The 21,030-nt window shown below is 34.5% G+C and overlaps 19 non-coding genes across 19 annotated transcripts; all 19 read left to right on the forward strand.

Moving 5' to 3' along the window:
• The first annotated feature begins 256 nt into the window (after positions 1–256).
• On the forward strand, positions 257–338 carry TRNAS-GCU (transfer RNA serine (anticodon GCU)). Its single transcript has one exon. It is a non-coding gene; the product is annotated as a tRNA-Ser (tRNA).
• A 773-nt stretch (positions 339–1,111) lies between these two features.
• TRNAS-GCU (transfer RNA serine (anticodon GCU)) lies at positions 1,112–1,193 on the forward strand. The gene has a single exon. It is a non-coding gene; the product is annotated as a tRNA-Ser (tRNA).
• Positions 1,194–1,947: 754 nt separating this feature from the next.
• On the forward strand, positions 1,948–2,029 carry TRNAS-GCU (transfer RNA serine (anticodon GCU)). Its single transcript has one exon. It is a non-coding gene; the product is annotated as a tRNA-Ser (tRNA).
• Positions 2,030–2,782: 753 nt separating this feature from the next.
• Positions 2,783–2,864, forward strand: TRNAS-GCU (transfer RNA serine (anticodon GCU)). The gene has a single exon. It is a non-coding gene; the product is annotated as a tRNA-Ser (tRNA).
• A 754-nt stretch (positions 2,865–3,618) lies between these two features.
• TRNAS-GCU (transfer RNA serine (anticodon GCU)) lies at positions 3,619–3,700 on the forward strand. Its single transcript has one exon. It is a non-coding gene; the product is annotated as a tRNA-Ser (tRNA).
• A 1,592-nt stretch (positions 3,701–5,292) lies between these two features.
• On the forward strand, positions 5,293–5,374 carry TRNAS-GCU (transfer RNA serine (anticodon GCU)). Its single transcript has one exon. It is a non-coding gene; the product is annotated as a tRNA-Ser (tRNA).
• A 768-nt stretch (positions 5,375–6,142) lies between these two features.
• On the forward strand, positions 6,143–6,224 carry TRNAS-GCU (transfer RNA serine (anticodon GCU)). The gene has a single exon. It is a non-coding gene; the product is annotated as a tRNA-Ser (tRNA).
• A 773-nt stretch (positions 6,225–6,997) lies between these two features.
• TRNAC-GCA (transfer RNA cysteine (anticodon GCA)) lies at positions 6,998–7,079 on the forward strand. Its single transcript has one exon. It is a non-coding gene; the product is annotated as a tRNA-Cys (tRNA).
• Positions 7,080–7,834: 755 nt separating this feature from the next.
• On the forward strand, positions 7,835–7,916 carry TRNAS-GCU (transfer RNA serine (anticodon GCU)). The gene has a single exon. It is a non-coding gene; the product is annotated as a tRNA-Ser (tRNA).
• Positions 7,917–8,670: 754 nt separating this feature from the next.
• Positions 8,671–8,752, forward strand: TRNAS-GCU (transfer RNA serine (anticodon GCU)). The gene has a single exon. It is a non-coding gene; the product is annotated as a tRNA-Ser (tRNA).
• Positions 8,753–9,500: 748 nt separating this feature from the next.
• Positions 9,501–9,582, forward strand: TRNAS-GCU (transfer RNA serine (anticodon GCU)). Its single transcript has one exon. It is a non-coding gene; the product is annotated as a tRNA-Ser (tRNA).
• A 1,591-nt stretch (positions 9,583–11,173) lies between these two features.
• TRNAS-GCU (transfer RNA serine (anticodon GCU)) lies at positions 11,174–11,255 on the forward strand. The gene has a single exon. It is a non-coding gene; the product is annotated as a tRNA-Ser (tRNA).
• Positions 11,256–12,003: 748 nt separating this feature from the next.
• On the forward strand, positions 12,004–12,085 carry TRNAS-GCU (transfer RNA serine (anticodon GCU)). The gene has a single exon. It is a non-coding gene; the product is annotated as a tRNA-Ser (tRNA).
• Positions 12,086–14,513: 2,428 nt separating this feature from the next.
• TRNAS-GCU (transfer RNA serine (anticodon GCU)) lies at positions 14,514–14,595 on the forward strand. Its single transcript has one exon. It is a non-coding gene; the product is annotated as a tRNA-Ser (tRNA).
• Positions 14,596–15,368: 773 nt separating this feature from the next.
• Positions 15,369–15,450, forward strand: TRNAS-GCU (transfer RNA serine (anticodon GCU)). Its single transcript has one exon. It is a non-coding gene; the product is annotated as a tRNA-Ser (tRNA).
• Positions 15,451–17,028: 1,578 nt separating this feature from the next.
• Positions 17,029–17,110, forward strand: TRNAS-GCU (transfer RNA serine (anticodon GCU)). The gene has a single exon. It is a non-coding gene; the product is annotated as a tRNA-Ser (tRNA).
• Positions 17,111–17,858: 748 nt separating this feature from the next.
• On the forward strand, positions 17,859–17,940 carry TRNAS-GCU (transfer RNA serine (anticodon GCU)). Its single transcript has one exon. It is a non-coding gene; the product is annotated as a tRNA-Ser (tRNA).
• A 1,591-nt stretch (positions 17,941–19,531) lies between these two features.
• On the forward strand, positions 19,532–19,613 carry TRNAS-GCU (transfer RNA serine (anticodon GCU)). Its single transcript has one exon. It is a non-coding gene; the product is annotated as a tRNA-Ser (tRNA).
• A 1,207-nt stretch (positions 19,614–20,820) lies between these two features.
• Positions 20,821–20,902, forward strand: TRNAS-GCU (transfer RNA serine (anticodon GCU)). The gene has a single exon. It is a non-coding gene; the product is annotated as a tRNA-Ser (tRNA).
• Positions 20,903–21,030: the final 128 nt, after the last annotated feature.

The following is a 21,030-nucleotide window of genomic DNA, read 5'->3' on the forward strand; positions in this document are numbered from 1 at the left end:
ATTACTTTTACAGAGAAGTTCATGTTATTGGCCAGAAGTATTAAAAATCATTTTTGTTTGTGAGGTGGATGATGGTGGATTTGTTCACAAGTATCGGTTAAAATTAAATAAATGGTCCTAAAGCCAAGGATGGTTGAAAGTCGACTTACTATCAAGCTCGTGATTGTGAAAATGACACAATCTACAAGAACATAAAGAATAGACTTTGAAGTATAACAAGTGGTGTTGGAAAGTTTGCCAAATTGCGTACCAGTGAGACGAGGTGGCCGAGTGGTTAAGGCGATGGACTGCTAGTCCATTGTGCTCTACATGCGTGGGTTCAAATCCCATCCTCGTCATCACAATGCTCTTTAGGTAGTAGAGGCATTTTTACAAATACTGCTTCATAAACCAACAAGTGAAGCTGACACAAAAATGGCCAAAATAAACAAGTCAAATCAAGAAGTCTACTTTAAGATGGTAAACATGAGCAAGTGTCTTGATATTTGAACATGCAATGTCAGTACTACTATCAAGAAATTTATTTTGCAAATGCTTTATTTCCCCATGATGGTGGATTAGCTCACAAGTGTAGGTTAAAATAATTTATGTTTAGATAATTAAAGTCTATGACATTTCTTGGGCTTTGTTAAACTGATATGGGGTGCAGTTAAAAATTTTTACAGCAGAGAAAAGCCCTTAATATAGGTTAAACCTTATTCCTGCATAATTTTCTTGTTTACATTACAGTGACAGCAAACTCTAAATGGTGATGTTTGTAATATTTGCAGAGATTTCAAATTACTGTAACTCATGTACCATAGTCTGTCACTTCATTAAAGACAGGCATAGAACACATTTAGTGAAAATTAATACATTACTTTTACAGAGAAGGTCATGTTATTGGCCAGAAGTATTAAAAATCATTTTTGTTTGTGAGGTGGGTGATGGTGGATTTGTTCACAAGTTTCGGTTAAAATTAAATAAATGTTCCTAAAGCCAAGGATGGTTGAAAGTCGACTTGCTATCAAGCTCGTAATTGTGAAAATGACACAATCTACAAGAACATAAAGAATTGACTTTGAAGTATAACAAGTGGTGTTGGAAAGTTTGCCAAATTGCTTTCCAGTGAGACGAGGTGGCCGAGTGGTTAAGGCGATGGACTGCTAATCCATTGTGCTCTGCACGCATGGGTTCAAATCCCATCCTCGTCGTCACAATGCTCTTTAGGTAGAAGAGGCATTTTTACAAATACTGCTTCATAAACCAGCAAGTGAAGCAGTCACAAAAATGGCCAAAATGAACAAGTCAAATCAAGAAGTCTACTTTAAGATGGTAAACATGAGCAAGTGTCTTGATATTTGAACATGCAATGTCAATACTACTATCTAGAATTTATTTTGCAAATGCTTTATTCCCCATGATGGTGGATTAGCTCACAAGTATAGGTTAAAATGATTTATGTTTAGATAATTAAAGTCTATGACATTTCTTGTGCTTTGTTAAACTGATATGGGATGCAGTTAAAAAATTTTTACAGCAGAGCCCTTTATATAGGTTAAACCTTATTCCTGCATAATTTTCTTGTTTACATTACAGTGACAGCAAACTTTAAATGGTGATGTTTGTAATATTTGCAGAGATTTGAAATTACTGTAACTCATGTTCCATAGTCTGTCACTTCATTAAAGACAAGCATAGAACACATTTAGTGAAAATGAATACATTACTTTTACAGAGAAGTTCATGTTATTGGCCAGAAGTATTAAAAATCAGGTGGGTGATGGTGGATTTGTTCACAAGTTTCCGTTAAAATTAAATAAATGTTCCTAAAGCCAAGGATGGTTGAAAGTCGACTTGCTATCAAGCTCTTGATTGTAAAAATGACACAATCTACAAGAACATAAAGAATTGACTTTGAAGTATAACAAGTGGTGTTGGAAAGTTTGCCACATTGCATACCGGTGAGACGAGGTGGCTGAGTGGTTAAGGCGATGGACTGCTAATCCATTGTGCTCTGCACGCATGGGTTCAAATCCCATCCTCGTCGTCACAATGCTTTATAGGTAGAAGAGCCATTTTTACAAACACTGCTACAAAAGCTGACACACAAATGGCCAAAATAAACAAGTCAAATCAAGAAGTCTACTTTAAGATGGTAAACATGAGCAAGTTTCTTGATATTTGAACATGCAATGTCAATACTACTATCTAGAATTTATTTTGCAAATGCTTTATTCCCCATGATGGTGGATTAGCTCACAAGTATAGGTTAAAAGGATTTATGTTTAGATAATTAAAGTCTATGACATTTCTTGGGCTTTGTTAAACTGATATGGGATGCAGTTAAAAAATTTTACAGCAGAGCCCTTAATATAGGTTAAACATTATTCCTGCATAATTTTCTTGTTTACATTACAGTGACAGCAAACTCTAAATGGTGATGTTTGTAATATTTGCAGAGATTTGAAATTACTGTAACTCATGTAACATAGTCTGTCACTTCATTAAAGACAAGCATAGAACACATTTAGTGAAAAATAATACATTACTTTTACAGAGAAGTTAATGTTATTGGCCAGAAGTATTAAAAATCATTTTTGTTTGTGAGGTGGATGATGGTGGATTTGTTCACAAGTATCGGTTAAAATTAAATAAATGGTCCTAAAGCCAAGGATGGTTGAAAGTCGACTTACTATAAAGCTCGTGATTGTGAAAATGACACAATCTACAAGAACATAAAGAATAGACTTTGAAGTATAACAAGTGGTGTTGGAAAGTTTGCCAAATTGCGTACCAGTGAGACGAGGTGGCCGAGTGGTTAAGGCGATGGACTGCTAGTCCATTGTGCTCTACATGCGTGGGTTCAAATCCCATCCTCGTCATCACAATGCTCTTTAGGTAGTAGAGGCATTTTTACAAATACTGCTTCATAAACCAACAAGTGAAGCTGACACAAAAATGGCCAAAATAAACAAGTCAAATCAAGAAGTCTACTTTAAGATGGTAAACATGAGCAAGTGTCTTGATATTTGAACATGCAATGTCAATACTACTATCTAGAATTTATTTTGCAAATGCTTTATTCCCCATGATGGTGGATTAGCTCACAAGTATAGGTTAAAATGATTTATGTTTAGATAATTAAAGTCTATGACATTTCTTGTGCTTTGTTAAACTGATATGGGATGCAGTTAAAAATTTTTTACAGCAGAGCCCTTTATATAGGTTAAACCTTATTCCTGCATAATTTTCTTGTTTACATTACAGTGACAGCAAACTTTAAATGGTGATGTTTGTAATATTTGCAGAGATTTGAAATTACTGTAACTCATGTTCCATAGTCTGTCACTTCATTAAAGACAAGCATAGAACACATTTAGTGAAAATGAATACATTACTTTTACAGAGAAGGTCATGTTATTGGCCAGAAGTATTAAAAATCAGGTGGGTGATGGTGGATTTGTTCACAAGTTTCCGTTAAAATTAAATAAATGTTCCTAAAGCCAAGGATGGTTGAAAGTCGACTTGCTATCAAGCTCGTGATTGTGAAAATGACACAATCTACAAGAACATAAAGAGTTGACTTTGAAGTATAACAAGTGGTGTTGGAAAGTTTGCCAGATTGCATACCAGTGAGATGAGGTGGCTGAGGGGTTAAGGTTATGGACTGCTAATCCATTGTGCTCTGCACGCATGGGTTCAAATCCCATCCTCGTCGTCACAATGCTCTTTAGGTAGAAGAAGCATTTTTACAAATACTGCTTCATAAACCAGCAAGTGAAGCTGACACAAAAATGGCCAAAATAAACAAGTCAAATCAAGAAGTCTACTTTAAGATGGTAAATATGAGCAAGCGTCTTGATATTTGAACATGCAATGTCAATACTACTATCTAGTATTTATTTTGCAAATGCTTTATTACCCCATGATGGTGGATTAGCTCACAAGTATAGGTTAAAATAATTTATGTTTAGATAATTAAAGTCTATGACATTTCTTGGGCTTTGTTAAACTGATATGGGGTGCAGTTAAAAAATTTTACAGCAGAGAAAAGCCCTTAATATAGGTTAAACCTTATTCCTGCATAATTTTCTTGTTTACATTACAGTGACAGCAAACTCTAAATGGTGATGTTTGTAATATTTGCAGAGATTTCAAATTACTGTAACTCATGTAACATAGTATGTCACTTCATTAAACACAAGCAAAGTACACATTTAGTGAAAATTAATACATTACTTTTACAGAGAAGGTCATGTTATTGGCCAGAAGTATTAAAAAATCATTTTTGTTTGTGAGGTGGATGATGGTGAATTTGTTCACAAGTATCAGTTAAAATTAAATAAATGTTCCTAAAGCCAAGGATGGTTGAAAGTCGACTTGCTATCAAGCTAGTAATTGTGAAAAAGACACAATCTACAAGAACATAAAGAATTGACTTTGAAGTATAACAAGTAATGTTGGAAAGTTTGCCAGATTGCATACCAGTGAGACGAGGTGGCCGAGTGGTTAAGGCGATGGACTGCTAATCCATTGTCCTCTGCACGCATCGTTGTCACAATGCTTTTTAGGTAGAAGAGGCATTTTTACAAACACTGCTACAAAAGCTGACACACAAATGGCCAAAATAAACAAGTCAAATCAAGAAGTCTACTTGAAGATGGTAAACATGAGCAAGTGTCTTGATATTTGAACATGCAATGTCAATACAACTATCTAGAATTTATTTTGCAAATGTTTTATTTCCCCATGATGGTGGATTAGCTCACAAGTATAGGTTAAAATGATTTATGTTTAGATAATTAAAGTCTATGACATTTCTTGGGCTTTGTTAAACTGATATGGGATGCAGTTAAAAAATTTTTACAGCAGAGCCCTCAATATAGGTTAAACCTTATTCCTGCATAATTTTCTTGTTTACATTACAGTGACAGCAAACTCTAATTGGTGATGTTTGTAATATTTGCAGAGATTTGAAATTACTGTAACTCATGTAACATAGTCTGTCACTTCATTAAAGACAAGCATAGAACACATTTAGTGAAAAATAATACATTACTTTTACAGAGAAGTTCATGTTACTGGCCAGAAGTATTAAAAATCATTTTTGTTTGTGAGGTGGGTGATGGTGGATTTGTTCACAAGTTTCGGTTAAAATTAAATAAATGTTCCTAAAGCTAAGGATGGTTGAAAGTCGGCTTGCTATCAAGCTCGTGATTGTGAAAATGACACAATCTACAAGAACATAAAGAATTGACTTTGAAGTATAACAAGTGGTGTTGGAAAGTTTGCCAAATTGCATACCAGTGAGATGAGGTGGCCGAGTGGTTAAGGCGATGGACTGCTAATCCATTGTGCTCCGCACGCATGGGTTCAAATCCCATCCTTGTCGTCACAATGCTTTTTAGGTAGAAGAGGCATTTTTACAAATACTGCTTCATAAACCAGCAAGTGAAGCTGACACAAAAATAGCCAAAATAAACAAGTCAAATCAAGAAGTCTACTTTAAGATGGTAAACATGAGCAAGTGTCTTGATATTTGAACATGCAATGTCAATACTACTATCTACAATTTATTTTGCAAATGCTTTATTTCCCCATGCTGGTGGATTAGTTCACAAGTATAGGTTAAAATGATTTATGTTTAGATAATTAAAGTCTATGACATTTCTTGGGCTTTGTTAAACTGATATGGGATGCAGTTAAAAAATTTTTACAGCAGAGCCCTTAATATAGGTTAAACATTATTCCTGCATAATTTTCTTGTTTACATTACAGTGACAGCAAACTCTAAATGGTGATGTTTGTAATATTTGCAGAGATTTGAAATTACTGTAACTCATGTAACATAGTCTGTCACTTCATTAAAGACAAGCATAGAACACATTTAGTGAAAAATAATACATTACTTTTACAGAGAAGTTCATGTTACTGGCCAGAAGTATTAAAAATCATTTTTGTTTGTGAGGTGGATGATGGTGGATTTGTTCACAAGTATCGGTTAAAATTAAATAAATGGTCCTAAAGCCAAGGATGGTTGAAAGTCGACTTACTATCAAGCTCGTGATTGTGAAAATGACACAATCTACAAGAACATAAAGAATTGACTTGGAAGTATAACAAGTGGTGTTGGAAAGTTTGCCAGATTGCGTACCAGTGAGACGAGGTGGCCGAGTGGTTAAGGCGATGGACTGCTAGTCCATTGTGCTCTGCATGCGTGGGTTCAAATCCCATCCTCGTCGTCACAATGCTCTTTAGGTAGTAGAGGCATTTTTACAAATACTGCTTCATAAACCAACAAGTGAAGCTGACACAAAAATGGCCAAAATAAACAAGTCAAATCAAGAAGTCTACTTTAAGATGGTAAACATGAGCAAGTGTCTTGATATTTGAAAATGCAATGTCAGTACTACTATCAAGAAATTTATTTTGCAAATGCTTTATTTCCCCATGATGGTGGATTAGCTCACAAGTATAGGTTAAAATAATTTATGTTTAGATAATTAAAGTCTATGACATTTCTTGGGCTTTGTTAAACTGATATGGGGTGCAGTTAAAAATTTTTACAGCAGAGAAAAGCCCTTAATATAGATTAAACCTTATTCCTGCATAATTTTCTTGTTTACATTACAGTGACAGCAAACTCTAAATGGTGATGTTTGTAATATTTGCAGCGATTTGAAATTACTGTAACTCATGTACCATAGTCTGTCACTTCATTAAAGACAGGCATAGAACACATTTAGTGAAAATTAATACATTACTTTTACAGAGAAGGTCATGTTATTGGCCAGAAGTATTAAAAATCATTTTTGTTTGTGAGGTGGGTGATGGTGGATTTGTTCACAAGTTTCGGTTAAAATTAAATAAATGTTCCTAAAGCCAAGGATGGTTGAAAGTCGACTTGCTATCAAGCTCGTGATTGTGAAAATGACACAATCTACAAGAACATAAAGAATTGACTTTGAAGTATAACGAGTGGTGTTGGAAAGTTTGCCAAATTGCTTTCCAGTGAGGTGAGGTGGCCGAGTGGTTAAGGCGATGGACTGCAAATCCATTGTGCTCTGCACGCATGGGTTCAAATCCCATCCACGTCGTCACAATGCTCTTTAGGTAGAAGAGGCATTTTTACAAATACTGCTTTCGTAAACCAGCAAGTGAAGCTGACACAAAAATGGCCAAAATGAACAAGTCAAATCAAGAAGTCTACTTTAAGATGGTAAACATGAGCAAGTGTCTTGATATTTGAACATGCAATGTCAATACTACTATCTAGAATTTATTTTGCAAATGCTTTATTCCCCATGATGGTGGATTAGCTCACAAGTATAGGTTAAAATGATTTATGTTTAGATAATTAAAGTCTATGACATTTCTTGTGCTTTGTTAAACTGATATGGGATGCAGTTAAAAAAATTTTAAAGCAGAGCCCTTTATATAGGTTAAACCTTATTCCTGCATAATTTTCTTGTTTACATTACAGTGACAGCAAACCTTAAATGGTGATGTTTGTAATATTTGCAGAGATTTGAAATTACTGTAACTCATGTACCATAGTCTGTCACTTCATTAAAGACAAGCATAGAACACATTTAGTGAAAATGAATACATTACTTTTACAGAGAAGGTCATGTTATTGGCCAGAAGTATTAAAAATCAGGTGGGTGATGGTGGATTTGTTCACAAGTTTCGGTTAAAATTAAATAAATGTTCCTAAAGCCAAGGATGGTTGAAAGTCGACTTGCTATCAAGCTCGTGATTGTGAAAATGACACAATCTACAAGAACATAAAGAATTGACTTTGAAGTATAACAAGTGGGGTTGGAAAGTTTGTCACTTTGCATACCAGTGAGCCGAGGTGGCCGAGTGGTTAAGGCAATGGACTGCTAATCCATTGAGCTCTGCATGCATGGGTTCAAATCCCATCCTCGTCGTCACAATGCTTTTTAGGTAGAAGAGGCATTTTTACAAACACTGCTACAAAAGCTGACACACAAATGGCCAAAATAAACAAGTCAAATCAAGAAGTTTACTTTAAGATGGTAAACATGAGCAAGTTTCTTGATATTTGAACATGCAATGTCAATACTACTATCTAGAATTTATTTTGCAAATGCTTTATTCCCCATGATGGTGGATTAGCTCACAAGTATAGGTTAAAATGATTTATGTTTAGATAATTAAAGTCTATGACATTTCTTGGGCTTTGTTAAACTGATATGGGATGCAGTTAAACATTTTTTACAGCAGAGCCCTTAATATAGGTTAAACCCTATTCCTGCATAATTTTCTTGTTTACATTACAGTGACAGCAAACTCTAAATGGTGATGTTTGTAATATTTGCAGAGATTTGAAATTACTGTAACTCATGTAACATAGTCTGTCACTTCATTAAAGACAAGCATACAACACATTTAGTGAAAATTAATACATTACTTTTACAGAGAAGGTCATGTTATTGGCCAGAAGTATTAAAAATCATTTTTGTTTGTGAGGTGGGTGATGGTGGATTTGTTCACAAGTTTCGGTTAAAATTAAATAAATGTTCCTAAAGCCAAGGATGATTGAAAGTCGATTTGCTATCAAGCTTGTGATTGTGAAAATGACATAATCTACAAGAACATAAAGAATTGACTTTGAAGTATAACAAGTGGTGTTGGAAAGTTTGCCACATTGCATACCAGTGAGACGAGGTGGCCGAGTGGTTAAGGCGATGGACTGCTAATCCATTGTGCTCAGCACGCATGGGTTCAAATCCCATCCTCGTCGTCACAATGCTTTTTAGGTAGAAGAGGTATTTTTACAAATACTGCTACTGACACACAAATGGCCAAAATAAACAAGTCAAATCAAAAAGTCAACTTTAAGACTGTAAACATGAGCAAGTTTCTTGATATTTGAACATGCAATGTCAATACTACTATCTAGAATTTATTTTGCAAATGCTTTATTCCCCATGATGGTGGATTAGCTCACAAGTATAGGATAAAATTATTTCTGTTTAGATAATTAAAGTCTATGACATTTCTTGGGCTTTGTTAAACTGATATGGGATGCAGTTAAACATTTTTTACAGCAGAGCCCTTAATATAGGTTAAACCTTATTCTTGCATAATTTTCTTGTTTACATTACAGTGACAGCAAACTCTAAATGGTGATGTTTGTAATATTTGCAGAGATTTGAAATTACTGTAACTCATGTAACATAGTCTGTCACTTCATTAAAGACAAGCATAGAACACATTTAGTGAAAATTAATACATTACTTTTACAGAGAAGTTCCTGTTATTGGCCAGAAGTATTAAAAATCATTTTTGTTTGTGAGGTGGGTGATGGTGGATTTGTTCACAAGTTTCGGTTAAAATTAAATAAATGTTCCTAAATCCAAGGATGGTTGAAAGTCGACTTGCTATCAAGCTCGTGATTGTGAAAATGACACAATCTACAAGAACATAAAGAATTGACTTTGAAGTATAACAAGTGGTGTTGGAAAGTTTGCCACATCGAATACCAGTGAGACGAGGTGGCCGAGTGGTTAAGGTGATGGACTGCTAATCAATTGTGCTCTGCACGCATGGGTTCAAATCCCATTCTCATCGTCACAATGCTCTTTAGGTAGAAGAGGCATTTTTACAAATACTGCTTCATGAACCAGCAAGTGAAGCTGACACAAAAATGGCCAAAATAAACAAGTCAAATCAAGAAGTCTACTTTAAGATGGTAAACATGAGCAAGTGTCTTGATATTTGAACATGCAATGTCAATACAACTATCTAGAATTTATTTTGCAAATGTTTTATTTCCCCATGATGGTGGATTAGCTCACAAGTATAGGTTAAAATAATTTATGTTTAGATAATTAAAGTCTATGACATTTCTTGGGCTTTGTTAAACTGATATGGGGTGCAGTTAAAAAATTTTACAGCAGAGAAAAGCCCTTAATATAGGTTAAACCTTATTCCTGCATAATTTTCTTGTTTACATTACAGTGACAGCAAACTCTAAATGGTGATGTTTGTAATATTTGCAGAGATTTCAAATTACTGTAACTCATGTAACATAGTCTGTCACTTCATTAAACACAAGCAAAGTACACATTTAGTGAAAATTAATACATTACTTTTACAGAGAAGGTCATGTTATTGGCCAGAAGTATTAAAAATCATTTTTGTTTGTGAGGTGGATGATGGTGAATTTGTTCACAAGTATCAGTTAAAATTAAATAAATGTTCCTAAAGCCAAGTATGGTTGAAAGTCGACTTGCTATCAAGCTAGTGATTGTGAAAAAGACACAATCTACAAGAACATAAAGAATTGACTTTGAAGTATAACAAGTGGTGTTGGAAAGTTTGCCAGATTGCATACCAGTGAGACGAGGTGGCCGAGTGGTTAAGGCGATGGACTGCTAATCCATTGTCCTCTGCACGTATCGTCGTCACAATGCTTTTTAGGTAGAAGAGGCATTTTTACAAACACTGCTACAAAAGCTGACACACAAATGGCCAAAATAAACAAGTCAAATCAAGAAGTCTACTTGAAGATGGTAAACATGAGCAAGTGTCTTGATATTTGAACATGCAATGTCAATACTACTATCTAGAATTTATTTTGCAAATGTTTTATTTCCCCATGATGGTGGATTAGCTCACAAGTATAGGTTAAAATGATTTATGTTTAGATAATTAAAGTCTATGACATTTCTTGGGCTTTGTTAAACTGATATGGGATGCAGTTAAAAAAATTTTACAGCAGAGCCCTTAATATAGGTTAAACCTTATTCCTGCATAATTTTCTTGTTTACATTACAGTGACAGCAAACTCTAAATGGTGATGTTTGTAATATTTGCAGAGATTTGAAATTACTGTAACTCATGTAACATAGTCTGTCACTTCATTAAAGACAAGCATAGAACACATTTAGTGAAAATTAATACATTACTTTTACAGAGAAGGTCATGATATTGGCCAGAAGTATTAAAAATCATTTTTGTTTGTGAGGTGGGTGATGGTGGATTTGTTCACAAGTTTCGGTTAAAATTAAATAAATGTTCCTAAAGCTAAGGATGGTTGAAAGTCGGCTTGCTATCAAGCTCGTGATTGTGAAAATGACACAATCTACAAGAACATAAAGAATTGACTTTGAAGTATAACAAGTGGTGTTGGAAAGTTTGCCAAATTGCATACCAGTGAGATGAGGTGGCCGAGTGGTTAAGGCGATGGACTGCTAATCCATTGTGCTCAGCACGCATGGGTTCAAATCCCATCCTTATCGTCATAATGCTTTTTAGGTAGAAGAGGCATTTTTACAAATACTGCTACTGACACACAAATGGCCAAAATAAACAAGTCAAATCAAGAAGTCTACTTTAAGACTGTAAACATGAGCAAGTTTCTTGATATTTGAACATGCAATGTCAATACTACTATCTAGAATTTATTTTGCAAATGCTTTATTCCCCATGATGGTGGATTAGCTCACAAGTATAGGTTAAAATGATTTATGTTTAGATAATTAAAGTCTATGACATTTCTTGGGGTTTGTTAAACTGATATGGGATGCAGTTAAACATTTTTTACAGCAGAGCCCTTAATATAGGTTAAACCTTATTCCTGCATAATTTTCTTGTTTACATTACAGTGACAGCAAACTCTAAATGGTGATGTTTGTAATATTTGCAGAGATTTGAAATTACTGTAACTCATGTAACATAGTCTGTCACTTCATTAAAGACAAGCATAGAACACATTTAGTGAAAATTAATACATTACTTTTACAGAGAAGTTCATGTTATTGGCCAGAAGTATTAAAAATCATTTTTGTTTGTGAGGTGGGTGATGGTGGATTTGTTCACAAGTTTCGGTTAAAATTAAATATATGTTCCTAAAGCCAAGGATGGTTGAAAGTCGACTTGCTATCAGGCTCGTGATTGTGAAAATGACACAATCTACAAGAACATAAAGAATTGACTTTGAAGTATAACAAGTGGTGTTGGAAAGTTTGCCAGATTGCATACCAGTGAGACGAGGTGGCTGAGGGGTTAAGGTTATGGACTGCTAATCCATTGTGCTCTGCACGCATGTGTTCAAATCCCATCCTTGTCGTCACAATGCTCTTTAGGTAGAAGAGGCATTTTTACAAATACTGCTTCATAAACCAGCAAGTGAAGCTGACACAAAAATGGCCAAAATAAACAAGTCAAATCAAGAAGTCTACTTTAAGATGGTAAATATGAGCAAGTGTCTTGATATTTGAACATGCAATGTCAATACTACTATCTAGAATTTATTTTGCAAATGCTTTATTTCCCCATGATGGTGGATTGGCTCACAAGTATAGTTTAAAATAATTTATGTTTAGATAATTAAAGTCTATGACATTTCTTGGGCTTTGTTAAACTGATATGGGGTGCAGTTACAAAATTTTACAGCAGAGAAAAGCCCTTAATATAGGTTAAACCTTATTCCTGCATAATTTTCTTGTTTACATTACAGTGACAGCAAACTCTAAATGGTGATGTTTGTAATATTTGCAGAGATTTCAAATTACTGTAACTCGTGTAACATAGTCTGTCACTTCATTAAACACAAGCAAAGTACACATTTAGTGAAAATTAATACATTACTTTTACAGAGAAGGTCATGTTATTGGCCAGAAGTATTAAAAATAATTTTTGTTTGTGAGGTGGATGATGGTGAATTTGTTCACAAGTATCAGTTAAAATTAAATAAATGTTCCTAAAGCCAAGGATGGTTGAAAGTCGACTTGCTATCAAGCTAGTAATTGTGAAAAAGACACAATCTACAAGAACATAAAGAATTGACTTTGAAGTATAACAAGTGGTGTTGGAAAGTTTGCCAGATTGCATACCAGTGAGACGAGGTGGCCGAGTGGTTAAGGCGATGGACTGCTAATCCATTGTCCTCTGCACGCATCATCGTCACAATGCTTTTTAGGTAGAAGAGGCATTTTTACAAACACTGCTACAAAAGCTGACACACAAATGGCCAAAATAAACAAGTCAAATCAAGAAGTCTACTTTAAGATGGTAAACATGAGCAAGTTTCTTGATATTTGAACATGCAATGTCAATACTACTATCTAGAATTTATTTTGCAAATGCTTTATTCCCCATGATGGTGGATTAGCTCACAAGTATAGGTTAAAATGATTTATGTTTAGATAATTAAAGTCTATGACATTTCTTGGGCTTTGTTAAACTGATATGGGATGCAGTTAAAAAAAATTTACAGCAGAGCCCTTAATATAGGTTAAACCTTATTCCTGCATAATTTTCTTGTTTACATTACAGTGACAGCAAACTCTAAATGGTGATGTTTGTAATATTTGCAGAGATTTGAAATTACTGTAACTCTTGTACCATAGTCTGTCACTTCATTAAAGACAAGCATAGAACACATTTAGTGAAAATTAATACATTACTTTTACAGAGAAGGTCATGTTATTGGCCAGAAGTATTAAAAATCATTTTTGTTTGTGAGGTGGGTGATGGTGGATTTGTTCACAAGTTTCGGTTAAAATTAAATAAATGTTCCTAAAGCCAAGGATGGTTGAAAGTCGACTTGCTATCAAGCTCGTGATTGTGAAAATGACACAATCTACAAGAACATAAAGAATTGACTTTGAAGTATAACTAGTGGTGTTGGAATGTTTGCCAGATTGCATACCAGTGAGATGAGGTGGCTGAGTGGTTAAGGCGATGGACTGCTAATCCATTGTCCTCTGCACGCATGGGTTCAAAAGTTCATCCTTGTCGTCACGATGCTTTTTAGGTAGAAGAGGCATTTTTACAAACACTGCTACAAAAGCTGACACACAAATGGCCAAAATAAACAAGTCAAATCAAGAAGTCTACTTTAAGATGGTAAACATGAGCAAGTGTCTTGATATTTGAACATGCAATGTCAATACAACTATCTAGAATTTATTTTGCAAATGTTTTATTTCCTCATGATGGTGGATTAGCTCACAAGTATAGGTCAAAATGATTTATGTTTAGATAATTATAGTCTATGACATTTCTTGGGCTTTGTTAAACTGATATGGGATGCAGTTAAAAAATTTTTACAGCAGAGCCCTTAATATAGGTTAAACATTATTCCTGCATAATTTTCTTGTTTACATTACAGTGACAGCAAACTCTAAATGGTGATGTTTGTAATATTTGCAGAGATTTGAAATTACTGTAACTCATGTAACATAGTCTGTCACTTCATTGAAGACAAGCATAGAACACATTTAGTGAAACATAATACATTACTTTTACAGAGAAGTTCATGTTATTGGCCAGAAGTATTAAAAATCATTTTTGTTTGTGAGGTGGATGATGGTGGATTTGTTCACAAGTATCGGTTAAAATTAAATAAATGGTCCTAAAGCCAAGGATGGTTGAAAGTCGACTTACTATCAAGCTCGTGATTGTGAAAATGACACAATCTACAAGAACATAAAGAATTGACTTTGAAGTATAACAAGTGGTGTTGGAAAGTTTGCTAGATTGCGTATCAGTGAGACGAGGTGGCCGAGTGGTTAAGGCGATGGACTGCTAGTCCATTGTGCTCTGCATGCGTGGGTTCAAATCCCATCCTCGTCGTCACAATGCTCTTTTGGTAGTAGAGGAATTTTAACAAATACTGCTTCATAAACCAACAAGTGAAGCTGACACAAAAATGGCCAAAATAAACAAGTCAAATCAAGAAGTCTACTTTAAGATGGTAAACATGAGCAAGTGTCTTGATATTTGAAAATGCAATGTCAGTACTACTATCAAGAAATTTATTTTGCAAATGCTTTATTTCCCCATGATGGTGGATTAGCTCACAAGTATAGGTTAAAATAATTTATGTTTAGATAATTAAAGTCTATGACATTTCTTGGGCTTTGTTAAACTGATATGGGGTGCAGTTAAAAAATTTTACAGCAGAGAAAAGCCCTTAATATAGGTTAAACCTTATTCCTGCATAAATTTCTTGTTTACATTACAGTGACAGCAAACTCTAAATGGTGATGTTTGCAATATTTGCAGAGACTTCAAATTACTGTAACTCATGTAACATAGTCTGTCACTTCATTGAAGACAAGCATAGAACACATTAAGTGAAAATTAATACATTACTTTTACAGAGAAGGTCATGTTATTGGCCAGAAGTATTAAAAATCATTTTTGTTTGTGAGGTGGGTGATGGTGGATTTGTTCACAAGTTTCGGTTAAAATTAAATAAATGTTCCTAAAGCCAAGGATGGTTGAAAGTCGACTTGCTATCAAGCTCGTGATTGTGAAAATGACACAATCTACAAGAACATAAAGAATTGACTATGAAGTATAAAAAGTGGTGTTGGAAAGTTTGCCAGATTGCATAGGGGTGAGACGAGGTGGCCGAGTGGTTAAGGCGATGGACTGCTAATCCATTGTGCTCTGCATGCATGGGTTCAAATCCCATCCTCGTCGTCACAATGCTCTTTAGGTAGAAGAGGCATTTTTACAAATACTGCTTCATAAACCAGCAAGTGAAGCTGACACAAAAATGGCCAAAATCAAGAAGTCTACTTTAAGATGGTAAATATGAGCAAGTGTCTTGATATTTGAACATGCAATGTCAATACTACTATCTAGAATTTATTTTGCAAATGCTTTATTTCCCCATGATGGTGGATTAGCTCACAAGTATAGGTTAAAATAATTTATGTTTAGATAATTAAAGTCTATGACATTTCTTGGGCTTTGTTAAACTGATATGGGGTGCAGTTAAAAATTTTTACAGCAGAGAAAAGCCCTTAATATAGGTTAAACCTTATTCCTGCATAATTTTCTTGTTTACATTACAGTGACAGCAAACTCTAAATGGTGATGTTTGTAATATTTGCAGAGATTTCAAATTACTGTAACTCATGTAACATAGTCTGTCACTTCATTAAACACAAGCAAAGTACACATTTAGTGAAAATTAATACATTACTTTTACAGAGAAGGTCATGTTATTGGCCAGAAGTATTAAAAATCATTTTTGTTTGTGAGGTGGATGATGGTGAATTTGTTCACAAGTATCAGTTAAAATTAAATAAATGTTCCTAAAGCCAAGGATGGTTGAAAGTCGACTTTCTATCAAGCTCGTGATTGTGAAAATGACACAATCTACAAGAACATAAAGAATTGACTTTGAAGTATAACAAGTGGTGTTGGAAAGTTTGCCAGATTGCATACCAGTGAGACGAGGTGGCCGAGTGGTTAAGGCGATGGACTGCTAATCCATTGTCCTCTGCACGCATCGTCGTCACAATGCTTTTTAGGTAGAAGAGGCATTTTTACAAACACTGCTACAAAAGCTGACACACAAATGGCCAAAATAAACAAGTCAAATCAAGAAGTCTACTTTAAGATGGTAAACATGAGCAAGTGTCTTGATATTTGAACATGCAATGTCAATACAACTATCTAGAATTTATTTTGCAAATGTTTTTTTTCCCCATGATGGTGGATTAGCTCACAAGTATAGGTTAAAATGTTTTATGTTTAGATAATTAAAGTCTATGACATTTCTTGGGCTTTGTTAAACTGATATGGGATGCAGTTAAAAAATGTTTACAGCAGAGCCCTTAATATAGGTTAAACCTTATTCCTGCATAATTTTCTTGTTTACATTACAGTGACAGCAAACTCTAAATGGTGATGTTTGTAATATTTGCAGAGATTTCAAATTACTGTAACTCATGTAACATAGTCTGTCACTTCATTAAAGACAAGCATAGAACACATTTAGTGAAAATTAATACATTACTTTTACAGAGAAGGTCATGATATTGGCCAGAAGTATTAAAAATCATTTTTGTTTGTGAGGTGGGTGATGGTGGATTTGTTCACAAGTTTCGGTTAAAATTAAATAAATGTTCCTAAAGCTAAGGATGGTTGAAAGTCGGCTTGCTATCAAGCTCGTGATTGTGAAAATGACACAATCTACAAGAACATAAAGAATTGACTTTGAAGTATAACAAGTGGTGTTGGAAAGTTTGCCATATTACATACCAGTGAGACGAGGTGGCCGAGTGGTTAAGGCGATGGACTGCTAATACATTGTGCTCAGCACGCATGGGTTCAAATCCCATCCTCGTCGTCACAATGCTTTTTAGGTAGAAGAGGCATTTTTACAAATACTGCTACTGACACACAAATGGCCAAAATAAACAAGTCAAATCAAGAAGTCTACTTTAAGATGGTAAACAGGAGCAAGTTTCTTGATATTTGAACATGCAATGTCAATACTACTATCTAGAATTTATTTTTCAAATGCTTTATTCCCCATGATGGTGGATTAGCTCACAAGTATAGGTTAAAATGATTTATGTTTAGATAATTAAAGTCTATGACATTTCTTGGGCTTTGTTAAACTGATATGGGATGCAGTTAAACATTTTTTACAGCAGAGCCCTTAATATAGGTTAAACCTTATTCCTGCATAATTTTCTTGTTTACATTACAGTGACAGCAAACTCTAAATGGTGATGTTTGTAATATTTGCAGAGATTTGAAATTACTGTAACTCATGTAACATAGTCTGTCACTTCATTAAAGACAAGCATAGAACACATTTAGTGAAAATGAATACATTACTTTTACAGAGAAGTTCATGTTATTGGCCAGAAGTATTAAAAATCATTTTTGTTTGTGAGGTGGGTGATGGTGGATTTGTTCACAAGTTTCGGTTAAAATTAAATATATGTTCCTAAAGCCGAGGATGGTTGAAAGTCGACTTGCTATCAGGCTCGTGATTGTGAAAATGACACAATCTACAAGAACATAAAGAATTGACTTTGAAGTATAACAAGTGGTGTTGATAAGTATGCCAAATGGCATATCGGTGAGACGAGGTGGTTGAGGGGTTAAGGTTATGGACTGCTAATCCATTGTGCTCTGCACGCATGGGTTCAAATCCCATCCTCGTCGTCACAATGCTCTTTAGGTAGAAGAGGCATTTTTACAAATACTGCTTCATAAACCAGCAAGTGAAGCTGACACAAAAATGGGCAAAATAAACAAGTCAAATCAAGAAGTCTACTTTAAGATGGTAAATATGAGCAAGTGTCTTGATATTTGAACATGCAATGTCAATACTACTATCTAGAATTTATTTTGCAAATGCTTTATTTCCCCATGATGGTGGATTAGCTCACAAGTATAGGTTAAAATAATTTATGTTTAGATAATTAAAGTCTATGACATTTCTTGGGCTTTGTTAAACTGATATGGGGTGCAGTTAAAAATTTTTACAGCAGAGAAAAGCCCTTAGTATAGGCTAAACCTTATTCCTGCATAATTTTCTTGTTTACATTACAGTGACAGCAAACTCTAAATGGTGATGTTTGTAATATTTGCAGAGATTTCAAATTACTGTAACTCATGTAACATAGTCTGTCACTTCATTAAACACAAGCAAAGTACACATTTAGTGAAAATTAATACATTACTTTTACAGAGAAGGTCATGTTATTGGCCAGAAGTATTAAAAATCATTTTTGTTTGTGAGGTGGATGATGGTGAATTTGTTCACAAGTATCAGTTAAAATTAAATAAATGTTCCTAAAGCCAAGGATGGTTGAAAGTCGACTTGCTATCAAGCTCGTGATTGTGAAAATGACACAATCTACAAGAACATAAAGAATTGACTTTGAAGTATAACAAGTGGTGTTGGAAAGTTTGCCAGATTGCATACCAGTGAGATGAGGTGGCCGAGTGGTTAAGGCGATGGACTGCTAATCCATTGTCCTCTGCACGCAACGTCGTCACAATGCTTTTTAGGTAGAAGAGGCATTTTTACAAACACTGCTACAAAAGCTGACACACAAATGGCCAAAATAAACAAGTCAAATCAAGAAGTCTACTTTAAGATGGTAAACATGAGCAAGTTTCTTGATATTTGAACATGCAATGTCAATACAACTATCTAGAATTTATTTTGCAAATGTTTTATTTCCCCATGATGGTGGATTAGCTCACAAGTATAGGTTAAAATGATTTATGTTTAGATAATTAAAGTCTATGACATTTCTTGGGCTTTGTTAAACTGATATGGGATGCAGTTAAAAAAAATTTACAGCAGAGCCCTTAATATAGGTTAAACCTTATTCCTGCATATTTTTCTTGTTCACATTACAGTGACAGCAAACTCTAAATGGTGATGTTTGTAATATTTGCAGAGATTTGAAATTACTGTAACTCGTGTAACATAGTCTGTCACTTCATTAAAGACAAGCATAGAACACATTTAGTGAAAATTAATACATTACTTTTACAGAGAAGGTCATGTTATTGGCCAGAAGTATTAAAAATCATTTTTGTTTGTAAGGTGGGTGATGGTGGATTTGTTCACAAGTTTCGGTTAAAATTAAATAAATAATCATAAAGCCAAGGATGGTTGAAAGTCGACTTGCTATCAAGCTCGTGATTGTGAAAATGACACAATCTACAAGAACATAAAGAATTGACTTTGAAGTATAACAAGTGGTGTTGGAAAGTTTGCCAGATTGCATACCAGTGAGACGAGGTGGCCGAGTGGTTAAGGCGATGGACTGCTAATCCATTGTGCTCAGCACGCAAGGGTTCAAATCCCATCCTCGTCGTCACAATGCTTTTTAGGTAGAAGATGCATTTTTACAAATACTGCTACTGACACACAAATGGCCAAAATAAACAAGTCAAATCAAGAAGTCTACTTTAAGATGGTAAACATGAGCAAGTTTCTTGATATTTGAACATGCAATGTCAATACTACTATCTAGAATTTATTTTGCAAATGCTTTATTCCCCATGATGGTGGATTACCTCACAAGTATAGGTTAAAATGATTTATGTTTAGATAATTAAAGTCTATGACATTTCTTGGGCTTTGTTAAACTGATATGGGATGCAGTTAAAGATTTTTTACAGCAGAGCCCTTAATATAGGTTAAACCTTAAAAAGAAAGACAAATAATTCCAGCGCGTCTTAAAACTCCTAAAAATATATAATTATGGTCGTATATGTTAAGAAATAGCAGCTCTCAATTGGACAGTACTGATCTGTCCACAAATGCAGCAACAAGAATTGATAATATAATATACTATCAGAGAGCGCATATAACTGTGTAAATAACAAATTTATTTATATACAATAAAATAAACACATGCACAAAAAATATATAAATATATCAATTGATTAAAAAATCCCCCATGCTGCAGCGATTAGGTTTGGAAAAAACACTTGTGAATCCAGATTTAAAAGTTCAAGATGTGAAATACGGTCCTGAGAGAAAAAAAAAGTCCTGTGCAAAAGAACAGAGCTGATATCTATCGTTAGTGTCCAGCTGTGAGCATATGTGTGTGGGATGCAGTTAAAAAAAAATTACAGCAGAGCCCTCAATATAGGTTAAACCTTATTCCTGCATAATTTTCTTGTTTACATTACAGTGACAGCAAACTCTAAATGGTGATGTTTGTAATATTTGCAGAGATTTCAAATTACTGTAACTCATGTAACATAGTCTGTCACTTCATTAAACACAAGCAAAGTACACATTTAGTGAAAATTAATACATTACTTTTACAGAGAAGTTCATGTTATTGGCCAGAAGTATTAAAAATCATTTTTGTTTGTGAGGTGGATGATGGTGAATTTGTTCACAAGTATCAGTTAAAATTAAATAAATGTTCCTAAAGCCAAGGATGGTTGAAAGTCGACTTGCTATCAAGCTCGTGATTGTGAAAATGACACAATCTACAAGAACATAAAGAATTGACTTTGAAGTATAACAAGTGGTGTTGGAAAGTTTGCCAGATTGCATACCAGTGAGACGAGGTGGCCGAGTGGTTAAGGTTATGGACTGCTAATCCATTGTGCTCTGCACGCATGGGTTCAAATCCCATCCTCGTCGTCACAATGCTCTTCAGGTAGAAGAGGCATTTTTACAAATACTGCTTCATAAACCAGCAAGTGAAGCTGACACAAAAATGGCCAAAATAAACAAGTCAAATCAAGAAGTCTACTTTAAGATGGTAAATA

Source organism: Pseudophryne corroboree, chromosome 11 (assembly GCF_028390025.1).
Source record: "Pseudophryne corroboree isolate aPseCor3 chromosome 11, aPseCor3.hap2, whole genome shotgun sequence".
NCBI classification, from domain to species: domain Eukaryota; kingdom Metazoa; phylum Chordata; class Amphibia; order Anura; family Myobatrachidae; genus Pseudophryne; species Pseudophryne corroboree.